The following is a 19,621-nucleotide window of genomic DNA, read 5'->3' as shown; positions in this document are numbered from 1 at the left end:
AAGCTGGGGAGCTGTAGCCTGGAAAGCCCCAGGCTGTGGCCTAGCATTGGGCTAACAGGTACTGGGGGTTGCAGAGGGCAGCCCAGGGATAGGCCAAGGCAGCAGGTCCAAACCCTCCTTGCCAGTGATGAGTAGGCTGATACTGCAGCCTGCCACAGGGTGTGGGGCTAGACAATTACTGGCAGTAGCCATATACTGAGGCAAGGTGGGGATAGTGGGTGGGGGTTCCATGGGGAGGGGAGACTCTGAGAGAGAGGGGTTACTGCCAGGGAGCAGTACCCTATGTAAAAGGGCTCCAGGTCCAGGGAGGGACACAGGGGCCAAGAGGACAGGCAGATCACTGGCCTGCAGAGGGTGCTCTGGAACTGAGCTAATTCCCAGGAGTTACCAGCAGGAGGCGCTGCAGGGGTGAGTCTGCCCATCTACACTGCACTTTGCCCAACATTACCACCCTGGGAGTTGTCTTGCTCCTACTTATAAGACATGACCTGGTGTATCCAGGGATTTGTAATTGTAGACTTTGGTGTACACCGTTGGGTGCCTGCTGGCACTGGCTACTGGGTCTGTGGGCCCCCTGCAGCTTCTGGAGGTATGTAACTGGAACAAACATGGCACTGTGAAGTGATGCAGTGACTCTGTGTCTGTGACTCAAACGGGGATGCCTCCTGGGGTATACATGGGAATTTCTGTCTCAAATTGGGACAAAAAGTCTAACTCTACATTTTTCATGGAATGAAGTATTCTGAAATATTCCAGTTTGGAAACTGGAAAAGGATGCTTTTTAAAGTAAAGTGTAAAATGTTTCATTTCAATAGGGTTGAAAGAGTTTGTTTAGCCTGGCATGATCCCTCTCTCACTCACCCCTTGACTGTGCCTTACTGATTGCACTTGTACAGCACCCAGCACAAAGGGCTGTCCACCTAGGTGGGATCTGTAGGTGCTTGTGCACTACAAAACAACAGTGCCTTGTAAATTAAAGCATCTGACTAGGACTAGCTGCATGAGCACAGTGCACTCTGCACTGAATGGCAATTTACAAGCCTCATTCCATAGCAATGCCGAAAGGAACACGCTTTGCTCTGTGAGGGCTGGTCTACACTACAGGGGAGGGGATCGATCTAAGATACACAACTTCAGCTAAGTGACTAGCATAGCTGAAGTCGAAGTATCTTAGATTGAGTTACCTATCGTCCTCACAGCACGGGATCAACGTCTGCGACTCCCCCTGTCGACTCCGCTACCGCCGTTCGGGTTGGTGGAGTTCTGGAGTTGACAGGAGCACGTTCAGGGATCGATATATTGCTTCTCATCTAGACACGAAATCGATCCCCGAGAAATCGATTGCTACCCGCTGATGCAGCCAGTAGTGAAGATGTACCTTAAGTCACAAGAGATGGTGAATTCTTGCATAGTGGGTCGGTTTGTGCCCATGTCCGTTTGGTGTTTGTTTTCCCCATGTAGGAGAAGGGTGGTTGATGTCAGCCCTTTGGAGATGCATTTAACAATGTTTAATATGCTAACAATTAAATGAAAGAGAAGGTGGCCCAATAATCCCGATAATACCACCATCACCAGGGTCACTCACTGGAAAATCAAACCCTGATTAGAGCTCGTTCTGCCTACTGGTGTTAGTTACTTTCCCTTATCAGAGCAAAGACAACGACTACATGTCCAATGTGCTCTCAGAACCAGGTGGCACCAGGGTTGGGGTTCAGTCCTGGGGTCTGAGGAGGGTGAACAATGACCACTGGCCATTCAAGATTGTGGGCTTGCTAGAAATGCAGAGTTACAATCATATTAGGACATGAACTACCCCATTCTTATAGCAACAGAGGGGTAGAGGGAGAGTTGTATCTGCAGTTGCCTGTTCAGCACAAGGAAAGTCACTCCAGTTCAGCAGGCAGCTCAGAGCAGATGTACCTCCAGAGAGGTATGTTGATGAGGCTTTCCGGGACACTGTAGAATTGTCCCACCTCCGGTCAGACAGCCCCTGCGCTGTTGAGGAGGATGAAAGGCCCAGGGAAACAGAGCAGTTAATGGGAACAGAGGGAAACCTTCCCATAGTTGGGACCCTCCTCCCAGATGGTGCTGGGGTTGCCTCTCACACTGAGGTTGCCTCTCCCGGGGAGGGAACTCCAGTTGCTAGGAAAAGACAGGTGTTAGTAATGGGAGATTCGATCATTAGAAACGTAAATAGCTGGGTTTGTGATGACTGGGAGAACCGTAGGGTGACTTGCCTGCCTGGTGCGAAGGTTGCGGATCTCTCGAGGCATCTAGACAGACTTATGTGTAGTGCTGGGGAGGAGCCGGTGGTCGTGGTACATGTAGGTACCAATGACATAGGGAAGGATAGGAGAGACGTCCTGGAGGTCAAATTTAGGCTGCTAGGTAAGAGACTAAAATCCAGGACCTCTATGGTGGCATTCTTATAAATGCTCCCAGTTCCATGCGCAGGGCCAGGTAGGCAGGCAGAGCTTCAGAGTCTCAATGCCTGGATGAGACGATGGTATAGAGAGGAGGGGTTTACATTCATTAGGAACTGGAGAAACTTTTGGGATGGGGGGGAGCCTATACAGGAGAGATGGGCTCCATCTAAACCAAAGTGGAAGCAGACTGCTGGCACTAAACATTATAAAGGTTGTAGAGCAGTTTTTAAACTAGGAGATGGGGGAAAGCCAACTGCTGCAGAGGAGCATGTGGATCGGATACAGTCTTCTCTTAGGGGAGAGTCTGATGATAGGGAATCTCCAGGTTATAGTCAGGAGCAGAGGACAGAAGAGGATAATGTAAGGGCCGGATCAGATGATAAACAGTCACATAAAAAAGAATCTGGCACATCAGAAAAGGGCAGACAAATAAACAGTGACAAGTTTTTAAAGTGCATGTACACAAATGCTAGAAGTCTAAATAATAAGATGGGTGAACTAGAGTGCCTTGCGATAAAGGCATCACAGAAACCTGGTGGACTCAGAGCAGTCAGTGGGACACAATCATTCTGGTACAAAATATATCGGAAGGACAGAACGGGTCGTGTGTGGGGGGGGGGGGCGGGGAGTGGCACTATATGTGAAAGAAAATGTAGAATCAAATGAAGTAAAAATCTTAAGCGAATCTACATGTTCCATAGAATCTCTATGGATAGTACTTTCATGCTCTAATAAGAATATAACGTTAGGGATCTATAATCGACCACCTGACCAGGACAGTGACAGTGATGATGAAATGCTAAGGGAAATTAGAGAGGCTATCAAAATTAAGAACCCAATAATAGTGGGGGATTTCAATTATCCCCATATTGACTGGGAACATTTCACTTCAGGACAAAATGCAGAGATAAAATTTCTCGATACCTTAAATGATTGCTTCATGGAGCAGCTGGTACGGGAACCCACAAGGGGAGAGGCAACTCTAGATTATTCCTGAGTGGAGCGCAGGAGCTGGTCCAAGAGGTAACTATAACAGGACTGCTTGGAAATAATGACCATAATACAACAGCATTCAACATCCCTGTGGGGGGAAGAACACCTCAACAGCCCAACACTATGGCATTTGATTTCAAAAGGGAGAACTATGCAAAAATGAGGGGGTTAGTTAAACAAAAGTTAAAAGGTACAGTGACTAAAGTGAAATCCCTGCAAGTTGCATGGGCCCTTTTTAAAGACACCATAATAGAGGCCCAACTTCAGTGTACACCCCAAATTAAGAAACACAGTAAAAGAACCAAAAAAGAGCCACCATGGCTTAACAACCATGTAAACGAAGCAGTGAGAGAAAAAGACTTCCTTTAAAAAGTGGAAGTCATATCCTAGTGAGGCAAATAGAAAGGAGCATAAACACTGCCAAATTAAGTGCAAGAGTGTAATAAGAAAAGCCAAAGAGGAGTTTGAAGAACAGTTAGCCAAAAACTCCAAAGGGGGTAATAAAATGTTTTTTAAGTATTTCAGAAGCAGGAAGCCTGCTAAACAACCAGTGGGGCCCCTTGACGATCGAGATACAAAAGGAGCGTTTAAAGATGATAAAGTCATTGCGGAGAAACTAAATGGATTCTTTGCTTCAGTCTTCACGGCTGAGGATGTTAGGGAGATTCCCAAACCTGAGCTGGCTTTTGTAGGTGACAAATCTGAGGAACTGTCACAGATTGAAGTGTCACTAGAGGAGGTTTTGGAATTAATTGATAAACTCAACATTAACAAGTCACCGGGACCAGATGGCATTCACCCAAGAGTTCTGAAGGAACTCAAATGTGAAGTTGCAGAACTATTAACTAAGCTTTGTAACCTGTCCTTTAAATCGGCTTTGGTACCCAATGACTGGAAGTTAGCTAATGTAACGCCAATATTTAAAAAAGGTTCTGGAGGTGATCCCAGAAATTACAGACTGGTAAGTCTAATGTTGGTACCTGGCAAATTAGTCAAAACAATAGTTAAGAATAAAATTGTCAGACACATAGAAAAACATAAACTGTTGAGCAATAGTCAACATGGTTTCTGTAAAGGGAAATCGTGCCTTACTAATCTATTAGAGTTCTTTGAAGGGGTCAACAAACATGTGGACAAGGGGGATCCAGTGGACATAGTGTACTTAGATTTCCAGAAAGCCTTTGACAAGGTCCCTCACCAAAGGCTCTTATGTAAATAAAGCTGTCATGGGATAAAAGGGAAGGTCCTTTTATGGACTGAGAAATGGTTAAAAGACAGGGAACGAAGGGTAGGAATTAATGGTAAATTCTCAGAATGGAGAGGGGTAACTAGTGGTGTTCCCCAAGGGTCAGTCCTCGGACCAATCCTTTTCAATTTATTCATAAATGATCTGGAGAAAGGGGTAAACAGTGAGGTAGCAAAGTTTGCAGATGATACTAAACTGCTCAAGATAGTTAAGACCAAAGCAAATTGTGAAGAACTTCAAAAAGATCTCACAAAACTAAGTGATTGGGCAACAAAATGGCAAATGAAATTTAATGTGGATAAATGTAAAGTAATGCACATTGGAAAAAATAACCCCAACTATGCATACAATATGATGGGAGCTAATTTAGCTACAACGAGTCAGGAAAAAGATCTTGGTGTCATCGTGGATAGTTCTCTGAAGATGACCATGCAGTGCGCAGAGGCGGTCAAAAAAGCAAACAGGATGTTAGGAATCAGTAAGAAGGAGATAGAGAATAAGACTGAGAATATATTATTGCCCTTATATAAATCCATGGTACGCCCACATCTCGAATACTGTGTACAGATGTGGTCTCCTCATCTCAAAAAAGATATACTGGCATTAGAAAAGGTTCAGAAAAGGGCAACTAAAATGATTAGGGGTTTGGGGAGGGTCCCATATGAGGAAAGATTAAAGAGTCTAGGACTCTTCAGCTTGGAAAAGAAGAGACTAAGAGGGGATATGATAGAGGTATATAAAAACATGAGTGATGTGGAGAAAGTGGATAAGTGTAACCCTTCTGCCCCTCTGAGTTGGCAGCAACAAGGGCCAGGTTCAGTATCCAGGGGTTCCGTTTCAATAACACAATGCATAACCGGCTCGAGCCCCCACCCAGTGACCTGGGACACTTACATACCACACCCCCTGGGCGCCTTTAGGAGGCAATACTTCCCCTCTCACAAGCACAGAGTATGAGTGTAGCAAAATCCTTTTGCTAAAGGAAGGAAACAGTGCAGCATCCCATTGGAGAAACACCACAAACACGATTATAACACAAACCATAAGCAAAAATCCACCTCCAAGTATGTTTGGTAATGTCCTTTCCCCTTAGGGTCTTAAGCCCAATCACCCCAAAGTCCAACAACCCGAAAGTCTCTGGTCAGTGCCACCCCAGAATTCAAAGGTTTATCTGCAGAGTTTTATCCTCCTAGCCTGGGTGGAAATGGGGGCTGGGGGAGAATCCACACAAGGTGTTAAGGGGCACCTTACGTGGGCCAGAGCCAATTGCTCCGCCTCTCCGTGGAGTTCTGCTGCAGCCTTCACTACGACCAGCTCTACTACACCAGCTGTGCCGCTCCTCCAGCCATCCCTGCAAACCGCTTCACTCCACTCTCTGTTCCATGGGCTGCTCCAACATGCTGCAAACTGCTCCACTCTGCCAGCCACTTAACAATAGCTCTTCAGGCTCCCCCACTAGTTAACACAGCACTCAGCTCAGCTCAGCATAGAGGAGCCCTGGTGCTGGTGCACCATTGGCCCAACATGAATTCAGCTCAGCAGTCTCTAGATGGACTCATAATGGAAACAAAATTAGCTCTACTCTTTAACAGTGAAGAGAGGAGGATGTGCAGTTGGTGTTCCAGTCCCTCAAAAGGGGCCCATACCATCAGGTACACACACCAGCCCCCAACCTCTCTCAATTCACTGGGTTTTGGAATCCTTGTCTAGCAAGTGTCACTAAATTTATATTGAGACATCTCTGTCATAAAGCAGTCTCGTAGTTCCTCATTCACATAATCAGGTGGCAACACTTTATTTATCCTGCCCCAATAACAAAGAAATTGGGGATCCCTGAGCTGTCAAAATAACCATCCCAGGCTGCCTTGGGCTATGCTGGGTGTGCCCATGCAAATACCTGAGATTTCACACTTCCTGAAACTCTTTTCACACTTCCCATAATTCACCACCAGATGTCAGGGTAGAGCTCATCCTGACTCTGCTTACATCGGGAAAAGTTATTTACTTATTCCCATAATACAAGAACTAGGGGTCACCAAATGAAATTAATAGGCAGCAGGTTTAAAACAAATAAAAGAAAGTTCTTCTTCACGCAGGGCAGTGTCAACCTGTGGAACTACTTACCTGAGGAGGTTGTGAAGGCTGGACTATAACAGTGTTTAAAAGGGAACTGGATAAATTCACGGTGGCTAAGTCCATTAATGGCTATTAGCCAGGATGGGCAAGGAATGGTGTCCTTAGCCTCTGTTTGTCAGATGGTAGAGATGGATGGCAGGAGAGAGATCACTTGATCATTGCCTGTTAGCTTCACTCCCTCTGGGGCACCTGGCATTGGCCACTGTCGGTAGACAGGATACTGGGCTAGATGGACCTTTGGTCTGACCTGGTACGGCTGTTCTTATGTACTTTTCAGGTCTGTCTAGCTAGGTCCTTCTGTGGCCTGTCGCGGGGTGGTTACCCACTCCTGCCCTGAGGGGTTTAAAAAGTGGCCTGGGAGGGCTTGTAAGCTGCAGCTCTAAAAGCTGGGCTGATTGGGGAAGCAGCCACTGGTGGACCACATCCTAATCAGGCCACAGCTGGCCTGTATAAAAGGCCAGTGAAGCTAGGCGCCTGGTCAGTCTCCCACACTCTTGTATCTAAAACTGTATCACACCCTGTCACTCTTGTATCTAAAACTAGAAATATGAAATATGGGTATGACTACACTTGCAGGTGTGCAGCACTGGGTGTTACAGCTGTCTTCGTACAGCTGAGTAGGGAAAGCGCTGCAGTGTGGCCGCGCTGCAGTGTGGCCACACTGACAGCTACCAGCGCTGCAGTGTGGCCACATTTGCAGCAGTGTTGGAAGTGGTGCATTATGGGCAGCTATCCCACAGAGCATCTTGTCCCATTTTGGCACCATGGGTTGTGGGAAGGGGACGGAAGGGTGCGGGTCATTCCGCTTCCTGTCCCAACGCCCCGTGATGCATCACTTCACATCCCAGCAGTCACTGTTTTTCCGTCCATGTTTGGCGCCATTGTGACTCTCCCAATGGTTTCTGTGCAGGGCGATTTCTGTGGGAAATGGAGCCTGAACTGCTGAGGAGTATGCTGATGAGTCTCACCAGCACATCACATTTGGCAGTTGAGCTATTCCTTCAGCTCCAAAGTGACAGTGAGGAGTCCGACGATGATATCGAGTCGCCTGACGTGTATGACACTAAATTGCTTGTGGCATTCACAGAAATGCTCAGTACCGTGGAACGCCGCTTTTGGGCTTGGGAAACTGATACTGTTGCAAAAAAAGCAAACGTGATTCTGGGATGCATTAACAGGTGTGTTGTAAACAAGACACGAGAAGTCATTCTTCCGCTTTACTCTGCGCTGGTTAGGCCTCAACTGGAGTATTGTGTCCAGTTCTGGGCACCGCATTTCAAGAAAGATGTGGAGAAATTGGAGAGGGTCCAGAGAAGAGCAACAAGAATGATTAAAGGTCTTGAGAACATGACCTATGAAGGAAGGCTGAGGGAATTGGGTTTGTTTAGTTTGGAAAAGAGAAGACTGAGAGGGGACATGATAGCAGTTTTCAGGTATCTAAAAGGGTGTCATCAGGAGGAGGGAGAAAACTTGTTCACCTTAGCCTCCAATGATAGAACAAGAAGCAATGGGCTTAAACTGCAGCAAGGGAGATTTAGGTTGGACATTAGGAAAAAGTTCCTAACTGTCAGGGTAGTTAAACACTGGAATAGATTGCCTAGGGAAGTTGTGGAATCTCCATCTCTGGAGATATTTAAGAGTAGGTTAGATAAATGTCTATTAGGGATGGTCTAGACAGTATTTGGTCCTGCCATGAGGGCAGGGGACTGGACTCGATGACCTCTCGAGGTCCCTTCTAGTCCTAGAGTCTATGAGTCTATAAACAAGCACTGAGTGGGGGGATCACATCATCATGGAAGTCTGGGATGACGAGCAGTGGCTGCAGAACTTTCGGATCAGAAAAGCCACTTTCATGGGATTGTGTGCTGAGCTCGCCCCCACCCTGCGGCGCAAGGACACAAGATTGAGAGCTGCCCTGCCGGTGGAGAAGCAGGTGGCTATTGCAATCCAGAAGCTGGCAACTCCAGACAGCTACCATCGGTCACGAACCAGTTTGGAGTGAGAAAGTCGACCATTGGAATTGTGTTGATGCAAGTTTGCAGACCATTAATCGCGTCCTGCTAAGAAGAACCGTGACTCTGGGGAACGTGCAGGACATTGTGGATGGCTTTGCACAAATGGGTTTAGATTGGACACATATTCCTATTCTAGCACCACCCCACCTAGCATCCAAGTACATTAATTGGAAGGAGTATTTCTCTATGGTTCTCCAGGCGCTTGTGGATCACCGTGGGCGTTTCATTGACTTAACACAGGCTGGCCTGGAAAGGTGCAGTGACCTGTTCAGGAAACTGCAGGCCAGGACTTTTTTCCCAGACCGGAAGATCACAGTAGGGGACGTTGAAATGCCCATTGTGATCCTTGGAAACCCCGCTTACCCGTTAATGCCTTGGCTCATGAAACCGTATACAGGGAAGCTTGACAGGAGCAAGGACCGGTTCAACTACAGGCTGAACTGGTGCCGAATGACTGTGGAGTGTGCTTTTGGCTGTTTAAAAGGGCTCTGGCGATCTCTGTATGGGAAGCTAGACTTGGGGGAAAGCAGCATCCCTGCGGTTATATCTGCTTGCTGTACCCTCCATAATATTTGTGAAGGGAAGGGTGAAACATTCAGTCAGGAATGGACCTCTGAGGTTCAACGCCTGGAGGCTGAATTTGCACAGCCAGAGAGCAGGGCTACTAGAGAGGCCCAGCACAGGGCTACAAGGATTAGGGATGCCTTGAGGGAGGAATTTGAGGTTGAAAACCAACAGTATTGTTTGGTGCCTTGCACTGGAGTGAAGTGCAGTGGTTACAATGTTAGTAGGAATCTGTTTTTCCTAAAATGATTTGCAGTGCCTGTTTCTTTCCTGGGCTATGGTATCTTTCACTTTCTGCAATAATAAAAGACTGTTTTCAAAGCCAAGAATTCATTTATTGAAAAGAAAATAACTTTCTTGACAGACACACAACATTTTGGGAACCTAAAAGGGCAGGGGGGTGGAGTGGTGAACTGTACAGTCACAGGTTTGAATATGTCCTGTCTGGAGTGCTGTGCAATGACTGCTGCACTTCAATGAAAATACTGCATGGTGATGGTGGTTGAGTGCAGAGGGTAAGGGTCGTAGTTCTCAGGGCTGGTTGGTGAACGTACAGGTGTTGGGGGCAGCTGGTGGTGGTAAGAACCTGGATGCTGGGGAAGGGGGTTTGGAGCTGACATTGGGGCACAAGGTAAAGAGCTTTGGGACGAGGGGGCTGGCATGGTAGTGCTCTGCCTGCATGGCTACGAGTGACTGGATAGAGTCCGCTTGGCGTGCCAGCATGCTTATCAGCTGCTTTGTGCTTTTCTTCTTAGCCGCTGTGTTTCTCTGGCAGATCCTGCTTTCCCTTTTCCTCCAGTCCTGCAGTTTTTTACTCTCTCTGGCAGAGTGATCCATAACTGCTTTCAGCATGTCTTTGCTTTTTTGCGGCTTCTTCCTGAGGTTTTGTAGCCTCTGAGCAGTCGATGATACCGGCACTCGGGTAGTCAAGGACACTTTTCAAAAGGCAAAAATGGCAACAATTAACAGAGGCAGCATTGTTTATAATCTCACCCAGATAGTTATTCCCACAGAGTGAAGGAGTTTACAGTCTTCACTTTAACATACTTTTCCCATACCAAACAGAGCGCACATAACCCACAGGAGCCACGAAATGGTGAGTAAGGGGGACTGATTGCTTCAGGGATGTGCAGGGGTTTCTGTGCGTTGGGGAAAGCAAACTGCTGCAGGGGGCATCTACACTGAACAGTCTCCCAACATTTTCCACAGGAGTTAATCCTGGAAGATATCTCGCTGTTGTGGGTCACCTGGGAAGAGCGGGAGGGTCTTCTACAGCAATGCGGATTCCGCCCTGGCCCCTATGCAGCTTGCCTGTGTGCAGCAATGGTCCCCCCACCCCTCGCGGCACAGTGGCGCGGACGCGTTAGCCTGACTGGGACAAGGACCACAGTGGCTCTCCCTATAAACTTGCAGAAGCGCATTGCCCACGCTCTGGCTGAAACTTTTGAAGAGATTACCAAGGCCGATTACCGCGACGTGATAGGCAACATCAATGGGCTAGTCCACATCTAGGCATGAATGCATGCAGCCCTAACCCCCGCTCCTCTCTTGAAACATTTCCATCCTGAAAATAAAAGCCGCTTACCAGTAACCCGCTCCTCTGCTTGTCCTTCACCAAGTACTGGCTGCTGCGACTGGCTACCTTCCTCCTAGCTTGAGAAGGGCTCCTGGCTGCATGCCTCCTGGGACTCCGGGGTGTCTCCCCCCACCCCAGTACCCTAGGTCTCGGTTTCCTCCCCCCCTTCTCCTTTCCCCTACCCTCCCCCCCCCGCTCTGAAGTGTCCATCGTGGTTGTTGGATTGGCAGTGGGGTCACCCCCAAGTATCGCGTCCAGCTCCTTGTAAAAATGGCAGGTCGTGGGGGCAGCGCTGGAGCGGCGGTTTCCCTCACGGGCTTTGCAATAGGCACTCCGCAGCTCCTTCACTTTAACCCTGCACTGCACCGCGTCCTGGTCATGGCCCCTTTCCAGCATGGCCCTTGAGATCTGCCCATAGGTATCGTAATTCCTACAGCTGGAGCGCAGCTGTGACTGCACAGCTTCCTCACCCCAAACACTGATGAGGTCCAGCAACTTGCCATTGCACCATGCTGGGGCTCGTTTGACACGTGGAGGCATGGTCACCTGGAAAGATTCACTGATTGCACTCCACACCTGGCTGAGCAAACAGGAAGGGGATTTTTAAAATTCCCGGGGCATTTAAAGGGGGGTCACCTGAGGCCAGGGCAGTAGAGTGCGAACTGATAAGCAGACTGGCTGAGCAGGCATTCTGGGATACCTCCGAATACCTCTGGAGGCCAATTACAGTGCTTTTGGTGGCCACACTGGCGGAGCAGCGCTGCATCACCAGCGCTGCAATCGTTATACCCCAGGCAGAGAAGGAGTACAGCCAGCGCTGCAGCCAGGGAGATGCAGCGCTGTATGTGCCTTGCATGTGTGGACGGTGAGTAAGTTGCAGCGCTGTAAACCCACCACCAGCGCTGCAACTCTCCAGTGTAGTCAAGCCCTATAACTCTGAGGTCCCATTGTAGTTATGCTAAGTGTGGGCCGTTAATGGTGGTTTGGAATCTTGATGGCTCCCATTAACCAGGACAATTGACTGCAGATGGGTGTGTTTTATCTGTAAGTCTTCCTGTGTACTGTGTGCTGGCAAGTGGGTAATGAAGTCTTGCAGTGACTGATCATGTCACCTGAACTGGAATCCATCTTTAACCTGGTGTCTTTCCATTTAGAAGAGGTGGTGGGAACCCAGAGAAGGACAAAGGATTCCTGCCTTATGCAAAAGATATATAAAGGGGTGGGACAGAACAAAAGGGGAACCATCATGAGAAATCCCCTAGCTACCACCTGAGCTGGAACAAGGGCTGTACCAGGGGAAAGGATTGTGCCCAGACTAGGAAGGCATCAAGTCTGAGAAAGAAACTTATTGAAACATCTCTGAGGGTGAGATTTTGTCTGTATTCAGTTTTATTACTGGATTAGGCTTAGACTTGCATATTTTATTTTATTTTGCTTGGTAATTCACTTTGTTCTCTCTGCTATTACTTGGAACCACTTAAATCCTACTTTCTGTATTTAATAAAATCACTTTTTACTTATTAATTAACCCAGAGTATATATTAATACCGGGGGGAGAGGGGGCAAACAGCTGCGCATATCTCTCTATCAGCGTTATAGAGGGTGAACAATTTGAGTTTACCCTGTATAAAGTTTATACAGGATAAAACAGATTTATTTGGGGTTTGGACCCCATTGGGAGTTGGGCATCTGAGTATTAAAGACAGGAACACTTCTTAAGTTGCTTTCAGTTAAGTCTGCAGCTTTGGGGCATGTGGTTCAGACCATGGGTCTGTGTTGGAGCAGACGGGCATGTCTGGCTCAGCAAGATGGTGCTGGACTCCCAGGCTGGCAGGAAAAGCAAGGCAGAAGTAGTCTTGTCACATCAGTTGGCAGCCCCAAGGGGGTTTCTGTGATCCAACCCATGACACAAAGGTTTTGTTTTAGTAAATCTAGAACATTGTGTTTCAATTTACCTTATTTTCATTTATCTTTTTTAGTGAAAATGTACCATCCCTTCAAAACAGAAAGTTAGTTTGACTCAAAAAGCTGAAACTTACTGGGTCTACAGTTTTGAAATTGTTTTAGCCAAAAATGTTTCAAGTTGAGTGTGACGTTGCACTCCTTATGCTTTATAAAAATATGTTTATAAGTGTGAATATGATGTAATTGGAATATGCTTTATGTGAAAGGTCTCTTATAAGGTATCATTACAAAGCTTATGATCTACTGAGTGTATTCATCCCATTTGTTTGTATGTATTATCTCTATGTCTGGAGTTAGGAGAATAAGATATAAACTTGTATTACTGATGTAAACATGTGAAATGGAAGCCATTAAGGGTGCTTCAGAATCAATCATCTGTAAATGGCTCTGTTTATTTGTAAACCTTCAGGAGTAAGTGCCGGGCAGCCCTGGAAGAATGGAGACTGGAGGTCTCACAGGACATATAACCATGTCACGTGGTACTGGAATCCATCTTAAACCTAGTGCTTTTCCATTTAGAAGGAGGGGTGGGGACCCAGAGAGACAAAAGGCAAGGATTGGGCTCAGACTAGGAAGGTGTCTAGTCTGTGAAAGAAGCTTATTGGAACATCTCTGAGGGTGAGATTTACCTGTACTCAGTTTCTTAATGTATTAGGCTTAGACTTGCAGGTTTTGTTTTATTTTGCTTGGTAATTTACTTTGTTCTGTCTTATTACTTGAAACCACTTAAATCCTACTTTTTATACTTAATAACATCACTTTTGTTTAATTAACCCAGAGTAAATGATTAATACCTGGGGGAGCAAACAACTGTCCATCTCTCTCTATCAGTGTTATAGAGGGCGAACAATTTATGAGTTTACCCACCCTGTATATGCTTTATACGGAGTAAAACGGATTTATTTGGGGTTTGGATCCCATTGGGAACTGGATGTCTGGGTGCTGGAGACAGGAGTACTTGCTGAACTGTTTTCAGTTAAGTCTGCAGCTTTGGGGACATGGTTCAGACCCTAGGTCTGTGATGCAGCAGGCTGGCGTGTCTGGCTCAACAAGGCAGGGTTCTGGAGTCCCAAGCTGGCAGGGGAAATGGGCTCAGAGGTAGTCTCAGCACATCAGGTGACAGTCCCAAGGGGTTCTCTGTGACTGAACCTGTCACAGTGAGTGTTCCATTAAACCCAACACTGTTTCACAAACAGTTTCTGTTTTGATCAATTGGCATTTTCCAACAACAAAAGTTGAATTGGAAAATTCCTGACCAGCTCTACCCAGGAGCACTGAGTCCCAGTCCAGCACATTAATGAAAAAGCCCATTCATTCATTCCCATGGAAGTCCCCTATTCGGAGGCCTTATGCGGGCTGCCGAGCCTTGGGCTGGTGGAGTTGACATGCCCAATGCCTATTTATCACTTCCAGCCCATGTTAAAAGTTGAGTTGCACTGGGCGAATTTAACCCAAATGGCATAGGAAGCAGGTCCTGTCCTGAACGAATTTTGGCCCCATTTGCCTCCTCTGCAGCAAACCCCTCCCCAAGGGAATACAGCAGGTGGAACAGACAGTTATTTACCTGGGGAGACAGATGTGGTTTTGTTTCTAAATTCAGTCCCTAATCACTGACAGCTGTTGAATCACGTGGACAGTTCATCTTGTATAAACCCACACCATTCTTGTGCCCAGCTCAGCCTGGCACCATGAAGATCATCTTGTTCACTCTTCTGCTGAGTGCCACAGGTAACTGCTCTCCTTATTAGCCTCTCCTTTCTCTTGTTCTAACTCCCCCAGGCTAATCTCCATCCGTCCCCTTTGCTTGCAGCAGCCTCACAGCTGGAGGATGATGATAAGATAATAGGTGGCTATGAGTGCTCGCCCCATTCCCAGCCCTGGCAGGTCTATTTCACATATAGCTTAGACTACCGCTGGTGTGGGGGGTCACTCATCAATGAGTGGTGGATCATCTCAGCAGCTCATTGCTACAAAAGGTGAGTAGACGGGTGCATCAGTAGAGCAGTTTGGGAGGATTCATCCCTGTCCTAGCACAAGGCACAGGCCCCTTTGGGTAGGAAGCAAGTTATCAGTGGGACCCAGGCCCCCACATAACACCCACAAGGCCTAAGTTGTATTTCCCAAGCAACTGAATTATGGGAAACACTGTGGTGCAGTTGCAAAAAAGGCTAATATAATTCTAGGGTGTATTAGCAGTAGTGTTGCATGTCAGACAAAGGAACCGGATAGGCCTCAGCTGATGTCATGGCCCAAAGCTGGGTGTTGCACTTTAGGAAAGATGTAGACAAGCTGGAGAGAGTCCAGAGGATCAAAGGACTTCTGAGGAGAGGCTAGAACAACTGGGCATGTTTAGGTTTGAGAAAAGAAGCCTAAGGGAGGCGCCTGATAACAAAAAGGGGTGTTATAAAGAAGCCAGTGATCAGTTGTTCTCCCTGTCCCGCTGAAGGTAGGACAAGGAGCAATGGGTGTAATCAGCAGCAAGGCAGATTTATCTTAGATATTATGAAAACCTTCTAACTCTCAGGGTAGTTAGGCACTGGAACAGACTCCAAGGGGGAGTGTGGGGTCCCCATCAATGGAAGGTTTAAGAACAGGCTGAACAAACACAAGTCAGGGCTGGTTTCGGGTTACTTGATCTTGCCTCAGTGCAAGAGGCTGGATGTGATGACTTCTCAAGGTCTCTTCCAACCCAGCATTTCTGTGACTCTGTGGCTGTTCCCTGCAGGCCCAGCACCCTGGTGGCTCATCTCGGGGAGCATGACACCAGTGCAGACGAGGGCACTGAGCAGCATATCCAGGTGGCCAAAGCCATCCAGTTCCCCCAGTACAACCAATACAACACGGATAATGACATCATGCTGGTGAAGCTAGCCCAACCGGCCCGGTTCAGTGCCTACGTGCAGCCCATTCCCATCTCCAGGAGCTGCCCTGTGGCAGGGATGGAGTACCTGGTCTCTGGCTGGGGGAACATCCTCACATCTGGGGGTAAGTTATAGTGGAGACAACTTCAGCTCAGGGAGTATCTGCAAGGGAGAAGGGGTCATCAGCAATAATCCTGACTTACATCAACTCCAATGGGGTTACTCCTGATTTACACCAGCATGGGTGATGGGGAATCAGGCCCCATATGATGGGTGCTTCCCTGCATTGAATAGTCTGTGGCATTAGATCTCCATTTCTCCCCATTCTCTCTCCTCCCCAGTTCAGTACCCAGATGTCCTATAATGTCTGAATGTGCCCATCCTCTCTGACTCTGCCTGCCGTGCCGTCTACCCCGGTCGCATCACCAAGAACATGTTCTGTGCTGGCTACATAGAGGGGGGCAAGGACTCTTGCCAGGTGTGGAGGGAGCATCTGGTTCGGTTTGTGGTGTGTGGGGAGGTTGTCTTTCATTCAACTGCCCTGGGGTTCAAAGCAAATGCTGTTTCCTCAGTACGTGGCAAGCAATCACCGTGCTTGGGTTTTGCAAGTACAAGGACAATGAGCTCTAGACATGTGTCCTAAGGATGTCAGGATTGGATGATCATGATGTCATTGGCATCATTATAGGATGCACTGCATGTTTCTGGAATATTTCCTCTCAGTGGAGTCAGGAGTCTCTGTGTGCGTGTTCATGTGTGCAGAGGCATAGGGGCGGGTTTGTGCAGAGAGGTGTATATGTCAAGGGGTTTGTACACATTACTATTTACAGAAGGCGGTGTGTGTAAGTGTGTGTGCACAGGGGTGTCTGTGTGTTAGTATACATATGTGTATTACTAGCGCCTGCAGAAGGGGGTGTTAGTGCATGCACAGGGATGTGTATGTGCATGAATATACACAGGAGGTTACGTCCGTTCCAAAGAGGACATCTCACCCCAGCTTGCAGCTCTGCAGGAGAGGTCACGATCACTTGCTAGACAATAAATCCACATCAACAGTAATGTCAGACCTAGGCAAAGCAAGTCCTGAAATTCTGCTCCCGGCCAGGGCCTAGGCACCAAAGAACTCCGACGAACCCCCTAATGTACACAAACCCTGGGCTGTGCATGGGCCCCTGTGCCTCGGGCAAGTTGATTCAGTCTCCTGAGTTGCTTTGACCTTGTCGATTCCTGTGACGTGGTCTGGCAATTCCCACCCTAGCACTTTTCTGGTTCTGGGATGTGTGAGGGAGAAGGATGTGGGACCTGGGCTGGTCTGGTCTTCCCTCTGTTACCAACATCCGCTGGACCTGGGCTGACAGCCATGTCCAGCCCTAGGTGGTGACTCCTAGTCGCTTGGGCACAGTTCTCTTGCCAGATTCTAATGAGATGTAGGGGGGAAACGTTTTGGCCTGAGGTCACATTGGGGGTGCAAAGCTGTATGGAGGGCTGTGTAGGGAAGGCTGTGCCTCCTCAAACAGCCTGGCCCCTGCCCCCATCCGCCCCTCCCACTTCCTGTCCCCGACCCAGCCAACCCCCCTGCTCCCAGTCCCCTGACTGCCCCCCGACCTCTAATCACACTCCCACCCCCTGACAGGCCCCCTGGGACTCCCACGCTTATCCAACTCCCACCCCGTTCTCCATCCCTGGCCCCTGACCACCTCTCCCCCAACCCCCCCAGTGCTGGCCCCCTGACCATGCTGCTCAGAACAGCATGTCTGGCAGGAGCCAGACATGCTGCCACACCGCTCTCCAGGAGCGTGTAATTCTGCCACCCAGAGCACGGCCTGCATGGCAGCATAGCAGGGGGGACAGCAGGGGAGGAGCCGGTGGTAGCCTCCCCAGCCAGGAGCTCAGGGGCTGGGCAAGATGGTCCCATGGGCTGGATGTGGCCCTTGTCCATAGTTTTCCCACCTCTGTTCTAATGCCATGCCTGCACAACTCTTGGTTTCCTGCAGGGAGACTCCGGTGGGCCAGTGGTCTATAATGGAGAGCTGATGGGGGTGGTGTCCTGGGGCATAGGGTGTGCCCAGAAGAACTACCCTGGCGTCTATACCACAGCGTGTAACTACGTATCCTGGATTGAGGAGGTCATTGCCAACAACTGACATGCGCTCCCCATCCCACTTTGCCTGCTGCCTGGATAAAAGTGATTGAAACCTTCTCAGTAAAACAGGGGGGCTGCCGTGACAGCAAGAAACCCAGTAGGGAAGACCTAAAATGCTTATGAGAGGAGCATCAAATGTGGCTATGAAATCCCAACTCATCAGTAAAACTCAGTTCCTACATCCTGCTGAATTCTTGGCATTTTTAGCTCAGATCAGCACTTGCATTCCACACTGGTATTGTTATAATTAGATGAATATTATGGTAGCAAGCGGATGCCTCAGGAGGTGCCTGCTGGGCTTGGTGTTGCACAGACACCCCCAGCCAGAACTGACAACGCCAGGTCCCCATTCTATAGCTGGGGAATTGAGATTCAGGGACTTGCCCTAAGGGGGTCTGAGCTGTGAATTGGCTGCAGGTAGCTGTAGTTCCAGCAGATGCCCCTGCTGCATTAAATCAGAGACTATCAGAGTTGGAAGGGACCTCAGGAGGTCATTTATTCTAGTCCAATGTCCTGCTCAGAGCAGGACCAATTCCCAGACAGATTTTTACCCCAGTTCCCTCAATGCCTCCTCAAGGATTGAGCTCACGACCCTGGATATAGCAGGCCAATGCTCAAACCACTGAGCTCTCCCTCCCCCCAAAGGTCATTGAGTCCTGCCATCATTAGCAGGACCAACTATTGATTTTTGCCCCAGATCCCTAAGTTGTATGGGTTTGAGTGGGGTGAGGGGCTAGGACTCATGGGGAACACCCTAGGAGGCTGGCAATATATAGCATGTCCCTAATGTGCAAGTCACTGAGCATCTCATCCACTTCAGGAATGCCTTCGCCTGGGTTCTACCATGACTCCTGGGTTCTAGCCCCAGCTTCCTCAAGGAGTCACCAGCTCTTCTTTGCAGAAGTGTTGTAAAAGTGTTTTACAAATAGCAGTCACCACGGATGGCAACTGGGCACAGGTGCATTCAAGAGGGGGGTGTGTGGAGGAGGGGAGCCTCCCTGGTGGAGGCGTGAAGTCCTATATCACAGAACTGCAGCAGCTGTGAAAGATGGCCTTCCTCCAGCTAGGGCTCCTGGCTGAGTGCTCCATAAGTATTCCCATGCAGATTGTGAGCTCTCACGGCAGGAACTACCTTGTTATCTTACAGCAGGGGCTGGCATAGCAGGGCCTTGTCCCCAGGCTAAGGCTTCTTGGCCCTACTGCAAAGCACCTGAAAATAAATGGCTCTGTGGCCATGCAAGGTGTCCTATGAACTCGTGGATATTGCAGTTCCCAGTCTGCATTTCTCCCTTGTCCGTAAGTATGGCCCAACAAGTCTAGGGGAGCCCGAGTGGCTGCATAGGTGCATCCGAATCTGAACATGTTAGTTATGCTAACCCTAACCCCCAGACCCTCCACCGACGGGAATTCCACCTTCTCCTTCTGCAACGAGACAGAATCCTCCCTCTCTCCCACTCACATCTCATCCACACCCTGTTTGAGTCACACACTAGCCTCTCAGCTTGTCTCCACTGCAGCTTCCCCCTAATCCTCTACCCCGCTCCATCCTCTGTGGGATCAAAGACAGTAGAAGGGCTGTGGCGATTGGGAGGCATCAGAGAGGCTGGGCAGGTTGGGTTTATTCCATGGAGAAGCTCCCAGAAGATGGTGACCTTGGTGCAGGCCCCCATTTGGCACTCCTCTGTAACTCTGAGAA

At 48.5% G+C, this 19,621-nt stretch overlaps 1 pseudogene; it reads left to right on the top strand.

Moving 5' to 3' along the window:
• Window positions 1-14,609: 14,609 nt before the first annotated feature.
• LOC127038294 (trypsin-like) lies at window positions 14,610-17,926 on the top strand (annotated as a pseudogene).
• Window positions 17,927-19,621: the final 1,695 nt, after the last annotated feature.

Source organism: Gopherus flavomarginatus, chromosome 20 (assembly GCF_025201925.1).
Source record: "Gopherus flavomarginatus isolate rGopFla2 chromosome 20, rGopFla2.mat.asm, whole genome shotgun sequence".
In the NCBI taxonomy this organism is placed as follows: domain Eukaryota; kingdom Metazoa; phylum Chordata; order Testudines; family Testudinidae; genus Gopherus; species Gopherus flavomarginatus.
The sequence above is the reverse complement of the archived record's forward strand: the minus strand, read 5'-3'. Positions and strand labels throughout refer to the sequence as shown.